General features: G+C 37.1%; 1 protein-coding gene across 1 annotated transcript in view; it reads right to left on the bottom strand.

Moving 5' to 3' along the window:
* SLC39A9 (solute carrier family 39, member 9) overlaps positions 1 to 10,341 on the bottom strand; it is a 77,666-nt gene that overhangs the window by 65,988 nt on the left and 1,337 nt on the right. The window lies entirely within an intron of this gene.

The following is a 10,341-nucleotide window of genomic DNA, read 5'->3' as shown; positions in this document are numbered from 1 at the left end:
TGTTGTTATTATTTATTTTCAACATGATCAATAGGGCGTGAGCCACCGCGCCTGGCCAAGGACTATTCTTTATTCTGAGATTATGTCCTACCTGATATTTGGCATTAAAATATCCTTTCTTTTAAGAAATGATGGTGATAATAGTTTTTATTTTTAGTGTCCTTACTTGGCAAAATCAAAAGGAGGTAATCCTGTATCAATTCTCCCAAATTTTAAAAATATTACTGGCCTATGAAATCCAAAACCCTGGAAAACCCTGATCTAAGTACAAGCATGAGATTACAATACCATAAAAAATTCAGAAACAAAGAATTTGAGTTTGTGGGAAGAGATCATTAAAGTAAAGCTGAATAAATCATCTAGCTTAGTCATTTTCCTTGAAAGAAAGGCAGTGTGAGGTAAAATTACTATGTTTTCAATTCATTTTGAAATTAAGTAAAGCACAATTATTCACCAAATAAGTTACATATCCACTGAACAAACACTGTTTATTGTTTGTCCCTGTAACCCCTTCCCCACGAAATGGTAAGGTCTGTCAGGACAGAGATTTTTGTTTTTAATTTATTGCTGAATTCTCAGTTTGTAAGACAGTATCTGGCACATAGTAGTTTTTCCCTAATATTTGTTGAAAGATTAATTAAACGCCCAGCACCATGCAAGGCACTGGGGACTTGGTACCTGCCACTGGACTCTGATATAAACAAATACATGAATGCAGTGGAACCTCTTTCAAATACTTACACCAGGAAACAGACATAATACTTCTCATGTATTTCCATATAACTATATCAAGAATTTTTAGTGATTTGATTTAGAATTTATGATTTGGCTCAAGGCGTATACAAATACTTTTAATAAAGGACCATGATAGGAGTCCATCATAGTAAATGTGAGGCAATGCTCTCATTTGTCTCATTAATGCAAATATTAATATCTTCGATGATTTTTTTTTTTCCAAGGAACTCAAAATCTTGTTCTGTCACTGTTTCAATCTTCAGCAAAGTGATAGACAACACTTTTGATGAAACGAAGGACCAGTAGTCAAAAAAAAATAAGCATCACTGCGATGGGTTGCAGTTTCAATCCTTTTTTTTTTTTGAGACAGTGTCTCACTCTGTTGCCCGGGCTAGAGTGCTGTGGCATCAGCCTAGCTCACAGCAACCTCAAACTCCTGGGCTCAAGCGATCCTTCTGCCTCAGCCTCCTGGGTAGCTGGGACTACAGGCATGCGCCACCATGCCTGGCTAATTTTTTCTATATATTTTTAGTTGTCCGATTAATTTCTTTCTATTTTTAGTAGAGACGGGGTCTCGCTCTTGCTCAGGCTGGTCTCGAACTCCTGAGCTCAAATGATCCACCCGCCTCAGCCTCCCAGAGTGCTAGGATTGCAGGTGTTAGCCACTGCACCTGGCCCTTTTTTTTTTTTTTTAATCTTTTTTTTTTTCTTTTCTTCTTATCATTTCACAGGTAGAACTTTCAATTTTTATTTGAAAAAAAATTTCTTAACTACCTGAGATCATTTTATATTAAATCTGATTCATTTCAAGCACTAGAGATGTGGTTCCATGTTATCTGTATGGCTGTATTCTTTCATACAACTTCACAGCTTGGAACTCAATCTCAAATTGTATTTACATCAAAGTTAACGAAATGCTGACAGGTTCTTTCCTTGACTTATGGTAAATCACTAAAAGGATATATTTAAAAGAAGAACTACAAATTCCGAGTTTAGTCCAAGATGAAAGGAGAGTTCACAAAGCAATAGTTTCTGTCAGTGAAATGAAATATTTGCTTAAGAGAGGGATGAACTGCGCCATGCTATTGGTTTTGTTATCTCATTTTAGAATTTTACAGTTGTAGCCGGACTGGGCCAAAGGACTAACCAGATATACTAATTAAAACTATAGTTTGTACCCTTGCCATTAACTACCAGCAGAAGCTTTGAAGTCAGTTTAATTTTCTTGGCAGACACCAAGGTAGTTAAATGGTCTTTCTTTTCCTGCTCAAAGAAACAGTGAACAAATTGGTTCAACTACATATAAGCCAATAATTTAAAAAGCCTTTGATATTGAAAATAGTTTATCTCAATCCTCCTTGTACCATGCCCATTTTCGTACTCAAAGCATGAACTACCATTTCCTAAAAAAAAAAAAAATCAAAGGTGTACCTCTTATTTTAAGACTGATCCCTTCAAAGTTCTAGGCACTGAAGAGATAAAATATCTTAGGGTATGGAGTACTCTCATTGAGGCAACAAAGGTTTTCTCCATATTCTTACAAACAAACCTACTCCAAGAAGGAGATAGTTCCTAATATCAATTTAGCCACTACATTATGTGCTGAGTGTTAGTAACAGGTAATGAAGAAAACTGAGATCTGAATTTTGTTTTTCAAGTCCTTATAGCTGAAAGCAGATGCCTCAAAGCTTCCAGGCTCTCAGTAACAGCTATGTGAACCTGGGCAAGTTCTTTAACCTTCCTGTGTCACAGTGTCCTCCTGTGTAAGAAGGGGCAACTACTGCTACTATTATTATTATGTAGGAGTAGGATATTAGCATACTTAGCACAGAATAAGTGTTGTTATTATTTATTTTCAACATGATCAATAGCATGCAAAAAAAAAAACAACAACAAAAAAAAAACCAGCGAGCTTCCAAGCACCTAAACTGAAAGAGTAACCAAAAAAGACCCAGATGCTTGGATAAAAGTTCCAGTGGACAATGCTATGCTACCTGCCATTTTGCCAGTGGCAATAGGCCTCCCTTTTCCTAATTCATTTGACATAAAGGTTACTTAACATCTAGGAGGTAATATTAGTAATCCATTTCCTCCAATCTTGGAAAATAAGACTAATTTGTTTTTCTTTTAAGTTCTTTCTCAACATAAAAGAACAAAATATAAATTAAAATTGCATAAGATTGTTCTACAAAAATAAAAGAAAAACCCAATGGGAAAGAACCTAGAAAACACAGGCAATAAATATTATACCATTACTACATAAGGAGTCCAACTGAACTGAACTAAAATAATAAAGATACATTTTCCTATATTAAATTAGTACAATTTTTAAAATGAACAACAATAATATTCAATGTTCTTGAGAGCACAGCGTCATCTGCATTTGTTAGAAAAATGCAATTTAAAAAATGAGTAATATAAATTGAGAACTTCCCTAAGAACATTTATTCCCTTTGATCCTATCATTCTACTCCTGAGGAAATAATCTGAAAAATGGCCACAGCTTCAGACAGAAAAATATTCATTCAACACTATCATGGCAAAAACATGAAAACAAATCAATGTGTAATAATAATTCCAGTACCTAAAATAACTGAATGTAATAGAGACATTAAAAATACCTAGAAAGTCTGGGCGCGGTGGTTCACGCCTGTAATCCTAGCACTCTGGGAGGCCGAGGCGGGCGGATCATTTGAGCTCAAGAGTTCGAGACCAGCCTGAGCAAGAGCGAGACCCCGTCTCTACTAAAAATAGAAAGAAATTAATTGGACAACTAAAAATATATACAGAAAAAAGTGGCGCATGCCTGTAGTCCCAGCTACTCGGGAGGCTGAGGCAGGAGGATCGCTTGAGCCCAGGAGTCTGAGGTTGCTGTGAGCTAGGCTAACGTCACGGCATTCTAGCCTGGGCAACAGAGTGAGACTTTGTCTCACAAAAAAAAAAAAAAATGGCTAGAAAAAGTTTTTAACAGTAAAGGAAAATATTTATGATATAGTACTGGATTTAAAAAAGGGAGAATGTAATTATACATATACCACATAATCAACGATGTTAAAAATGCAAACAAATAGAAAAGAAAGAATGGAAACAGAAATGTTGCTAGTGATTCTAACTGGAACAGAAGGATAATAGGAAATTTTCCTTTTATACATTATCATATTTTCTAAATTTTCAACAAACTGCCTCTATTACATATTAATAGCCAGACCCTTGAAAAACTTTCTGTTAATTTAATTAGAGGCTATATACATATTGTCTTTGTGCTTAGTAAACTCTGAGGCTCATTTTCCTCATCTACAAACAGGACAGCAATTCTTCCCTTTGAAGGTTTCTGTTAAAATCAACATAGAACCTGACACATAAGTTGACACTGTAGCTATTATTTTGTAAGTTGACACTGTGGCTTATTATTGTTAATAATTATACTGTGGTTGAATAAGATAGCACAATGTCCTTATGTGAACATAGATGTTTTCCTCTCTATGAAGTGGTTCTAAACAACAGTACTTTGAGGTTGTATAATAATTCAAAATGTTTTTCTGTCCCCCCTCCCTTTGCCCACCATCATGCTATGACTTACTTCTTCTACTTGCTCCCCCACCCCTTCTAGTTAGCTGTTTCTGGTATGTAGAGGGCTTAGAAATCAAACAGTCCAATTCAGAGGTTCTGGACTGTCAACTCAGAAATAAAACATGGGTTGTTTGGCCCACAAAGTGATGTCATAATATTTGAATTAGTAGCCAAAGTGTAAAATTCAGGACATTTCATATAAACATCCAGATTTCCAGCTCTGGAAAAATAGAAATATCTGGCAACACCATGGCTGATGTTGTCAAATGGCACGTGCTCTTCAGTTGCCCACAGTTCTCACACTATTCCCTAAAGACTCCTAAGCACTGACATTGAAGGTCAGCTGCCATACACCATGACACGAACTGTTTTATCATACTGTAGCCTTTTCTCACTGTTCAGCCTTGTAGGTATTTGATTTTATTACCCATTATATAGCTGTATCAGTCAAGGTCCAATCAGGAAAGAGAAACCATAAAGTAATTTCAACAGGGAAAGAGTAACTATAACAAGGGACTACAGTAATGAGGAATTGGCTAGTAAGAGAGAACTGTAAAGAATATAATAGCAGATATAAGGAGCAGCTACTACCCTAGGACCAAAATAAGAATACTCAAAGAAGAGGCTCCACAAAGGTTAAGATCCAAACCCTGCCGAAGAGGGCTGGGGCTTAATGAACGGTAAAGAAGTTTCTACGGTGCCATGCTCGTGGAAGTTGCTGGAAATCTGTACTCCAGGGTGTCAGGGAAAGATGTTTACAGGAATGTGGCTCACTGGAAAGATGATAAAACTGATAAAACTGCCCAACGGCAGTGCCAGTGGAAATTACCTACTGCTGAAGCAGCCATGTGTGCAGCAGGGGACCGGGGCTTGAGAAGCAACTGTCGGTGAGGAGCTGAGCATGCGGTAAGCCTGGCTGGAGACTGGAGAAGCCACACACACTGCAGAGCCTGCACTAAGGAAAATGGGTGCACTGCAGGAACTGGACCCTGGGGAAGCTGCCTGTCCTACAGGAATCCATCCCTGAGAAGCCGCCTCAGAGCCTGCTGAGCAAGCATGCCAGAACCTAGAAGGAAAACCCCTTCCTCTTACGATTTCTCTCCAATACCCTCTATTGACAAAGCTTAACACTGTGCCAGTGAGCAGAGGAAAAATTTTTAAAGGGCCCAGATGTGTTTTTGCAGAGTAGCCAATGAAGAGTCAAGTTAAAGCTAAGAGACAATAAATTGGTAACTGGCACTAGCCTACTGGAATTACACAAAAAGATACACAGGAGCCAAGTGAGAATCAAAGACAGTATAGAGCAAGTAAAATGATTGCTTTTCAGGCAATTTGGCTGATAATCAGAGACTTTTCTGGTCCTTTAGATTAATGTGGTTTCTGGATGGCCAAGTTCTATACAAGAGAGGTGCTGCCAATACTCATCTCCTTATTAGAATAACCAACATTTATTTAGTATGCTATTAAAATCACTTTACATATATTAGATCATTTAACCTTTACAGCAATTCTCTGAGGTAGGTACTTTTATTATCCTCACTTCACAGATAAGGAAACAGACGCATAGAAAGATCAAGTAATTTGCTCAGCTTTGCACAGCCAGTGAATGGCAGAGCCACAATCCGAACCTAAGTAATCTAACTACAGCTCCAGAATCTATACTCTTTTTTCTTTCTTTCTTTCTTTTTTTTTTGGAGATAGAGTCTTGCTCTGCTGCCCAAGCTCGAGTGCCGTGGCATCAGCCTAGCTCACAGCAACCTCAAACTCCTGGGCTCAAGCAATCCTTCTGCCTCAGGCTCCCACGTAAGTAGGACTACAGGTGTGTGCCACTGCACACAGTGAATTATTTTTTATTTTATGTAGAGATGGGGTCTTGCTATGTTGCTCAGACTAGTCTCAAACTCCTGGCATCAAGTGATCCTCCCACCTCCCCAAATGCTAGGATTACAGGCTTGAGCCACCACGCCCAGCCCTCAGAACCATATTCTTAGCACTATACTAAATTACTGTTCTATAAAACATATTTCATTGGTTTGTTTTTTGCTTTTAGTGTCTGTCTTTTTCCCCCAATTTGCCTCTGTTGAATGCATAAAGAACTAATGAAAGGCACAAACAACAAGGTGTAGGAGCTGGGGTACAATTTTGGGGTACAGAAAATTGACCCTAGGTCAGGCATAGTGACTCGTGTCTGTAATCCCAGCACTTTGGGAGGTTGAGGAAGGAGGATCACTTGAGCCCAGGAGTTCAAGACCAGCTTGGGCAACATAGTGAGACCTTGTCTCTACAAAATTTTTAAAAAATTAGCTGGGCATAGTAGCAAGTACAGGTAGTCCCACCTACTTGGGGGGGTGCTGAGTCAGGAGGATTGCTTGCGCCTAGGAGTTCAAGGCTGCAGTGAGCTATGATCACACCACCGCACTCCAGCCTGGGCAACAGAGTGAGACCCTGTCTCAAAAATAAAAAAAAAAGAAAGAAAGAAAGAAAGAAAGAAAACTGACCGCAGATAAATACAGCAGGGTTTGCAAAATTGCAATAGATAGTTTGATATAATTATCTAGTAGTTAACCCCAAGACCCTGACGCTTAAAACCCATAAGAATTTCCAGGCCAATTAACACCTATTTCCATTTCATTTCAATAAAGTTAGAAATCAAATATTAGTATTCTAGGAGGACTGAAGTATCTATAATTCCATCATAGGTTTTAAGATACTAAGATACTTTAAGATACGAAGATACTAAGATCCAAACTTAGTTTTATCAACCAAAGATCCTTAAGAGGTAAGACTCTGGAGTTCAAATCTGAGGAAAGACAAGTTACTGATTGCTTTCCAGATATGGATAAATTTACTGAGATTGCAAAGTTCAAAATCTTAGAATTTAGAAATGAAATTCCAAACAGTAAAATCTATTGCATTACCATAAAAGAATAAAAGAGTACCAGACAATGCAAAAGTCCTTTAAAATGCAACATCATTAAACCTACTTAAAAGAGAACCGACTGTTGAAGAAAAAGCATACAGAACAAATTTGTTCTTCAGACACAATAAACCTTTGATCTGAGGGTAACTCAACCCCTCAGAGATACTTATCATGAATAAGTCAGTTATTATAATCACACACAATACAAAACCTTAAAACATGGAAGAACAAAACAAAGCTTAAAATGAGAATAAATATAATGAAGAAAAGAAAGTTAAATACTAAGAAAAATTCTATAAAGCAGAGAGGCTAGAGGAAAAGCCCTGGCCTCTCCCAGTGGAATATCCATGGTGAATAGGAATATCAACCCCGAAACAAGACCCTTGGATTCCAAACTAATTGCTGAGAAGTTTCAGTGATTGGGAAGGGGGTAAGGGGGAGAAGCTAACCCATTATTAAAAGTCTGTTCCCAAATAAAAAGTTTAAAAATTATAAATCAGAACACAGTTATAAATATGAAAATCTTAAAAAGTTTTTGTAGTCAGTACTGAGAATCCGCCTCAACATTTTCAAAAGTTCTTATTACATTCTAGATGTAGTGTTAAGCCCTGTGTTTACATTATTTCATTTCACCCTCATGACAATCCTAGAAGATCATTTAACAGAAGAGATTCGGATATTAAATAGCTTGTTGAAGCAGTGACAGTGATTTTGAACTACACCATCTGTCTCACACAGTTCCCTTTTGAAAGTAGTGTATTATTAATCATACTAAACTCTAAAATCTTCCCCAGGACAAACTTTTGGCGTTGGGGGGGAGGGAGAAGGAGGAAAAACCTCTAAAAGCATCCTAAGAGTAGCACTACTTTCATCGGCCTTATGGATGTATGCTTTTTCTTTCTTTCTTTCTTTCTTTTTTATTTTAAAAGAGGTCTGGTCTCCCTATGTTGCCCAGGCTGGAGTGCAGTGGTTATTCAGAGGCATGATCATAGCTCAATGCAGCCTCAAACTCCAGGACTCAGGTGATCCTCCTGCCTCAGCCTCCTGAATAGCTGGGACTACGGGAATGTGCCACCACACCCAGCCTTGCTGTTTTACTACATCAGAAATGTGGCATTATAACTCAGAAGTCTGCAACAAGAAAAGTCCACAAACTAAGGGAAATCCTTCAGAAATTTTTATAGCAATATGATTATTACAATTATAGGAGTAATTTTATGTCAGTTGAGTCTAATAACAGGACATTTGGATTGTATTTTGTATGTCTTTTTTCACTTCATTTTTCTAGTATTTCATTTTTACAAATGTATTGGTCTGGATTGAAATAAAAATTACAAGCAAAAACTGGTCCTTTATCAGATAGTTTGAGGAACATTGCTCTAGAGCTCTGATGCAAACACAGCTTGTTCTCTGTTACCAGCTCTATGACAAAGAGGAGAGACATGCTGAGGTAAATAACAATCCTCATTTTTATTCTAATAGCTCAAAATGCATTGCTCCTGCTGTACTTATAAACAGATATTATGAATGCTGATTTATAGCATTTTAAGACTTACAACTGTAAAAGCCAACTTGACTGTCAATTTAGAAAGTCACAAATGACATGACACACTAATTATCTTTATTAATGGCCCAGTTAATAACACCACTCATGCAAATATTTCCTTTCAGGGAAAAGGAAAATAGCATATATCTGCATATTGCAATAATCATTCAAGACAGTTTGTGAAAATACTGAAACTGGAAAAAATTCTAAGCATGTTATACAAATAAAAAGTCTTACGGGTTGCTTATTTGAATTAATTTTAGTTCTTCATAAATGTTACCTCAGTGATTCTTTAAATATACAGACTAACCCAAATCTCACAAATGTCATCCCTAATAACATCGATTCAATTCTAATGTAGTTAGAAGAAAACATGGTTATGTCAGGCTCACAAAGTACTGGGCAGGCAGGTAACTCAAATGAGCGAAGGAGGCTTCCACAGACCTAGGAGGACTGACAGCTGCTACTCAGCTCTACCCAACTGCTGCCTTGAGGGAATAAGCAGTTGCAAAAAGCACTAATAATTATAAAATTAAACATTCTGCTAATCTAACAAGTCAGTTTGTGGGCTAGATTTTGTACATGTACCAAGAACCTTTGTTGAAATGAAGAGTGGCTGAGAACTGGTCTGAGTCAGAAAAACCTAGATTTAAAAAACACTTCTGATTCTACTGTATTTCATGAACTTGTCCAAGTTCGACAGTCTGAGTCTCAGTTTCCTCATCTGTACATGAGCTTTTTACATGAAGTTAGGTAATGTACGTAATTTTTTAAAAATGTTATCATTAGATGCTGAGGGGTGCAGATAGAAAAGGAAACGGAAAAGGAGCAGCAACAATACAAGCAATCTGGCTATGGGCTTTACTTTTCCTCAAACTTAACAATGCATCGTGTGATCCTTTCTTTCCCACCGACAGGCTGTTTTCTTCACTTGTAATGCCTCACCTTCCTCAAGTTTCTTCAAGGCCTACTTCATACCTTATTTACACTTTTCCTTTCTACTTCAGCACATTCTACTCTCCCCTTCCCTTTGAAAGTACTTTCAGGACTGGTATTGAGGTTAGATAGGTCCTATTTTACTGCTGAACTCTAGGACAAACTCATGAATTCTTGTTTCCTATGAATGGAGTAGTTTTCTCCCCTAAATCTTTGAGTACCGTGCACTTGGTGAACTCTATGCCTATCTAAAGAACCTATCTGCATTTTCATCAAACAGGCTTTCATCTATCCTTCCTTGAACAAACTTTAATAGGGGGTGGAGGCGAAGAAGGATAGATGAAGGCCTGTTTGATTAATCAAATCAAATTTAGTATATCAAAATATGCTTCTAAGCAAATAGATTTGAAAACTTCAGAATATCTATTACAATGATCTTCTTTAAAAGAAAATGTGAATTAAGAACAACCTAACATAGTTTTTTCCCTACATTCATTCTAGTGCAGGCATCCAAAAAAAAAGCACAAAAAAAAAAAAACCCTTAGCTTTTCTCAAAAAGATATGCTTCATTTTCTCAAAGAGAAATTATATTGATTTCAACTCATATGGACAAATAACATTCTCCATTTATTTT

Source organism: Propithecus coquereli, unplaced genomic scaffold (assembly GCF_000956105.1).
Source record: "Propithecus coquereli isolate 6110/MARCELLA unplaced genomic scaffold, Pcoq_1.0 Scaffold5, whole genome shotgun sequence".
NCBI lineage: Eukaryota > Metazoa > Chordata > Mammalia > Primates > Indriidae > Propithecus > Propithecus coquereli.
This window is presented reverse-complemented; position numbering and strand designations above follow the sequence as displayed.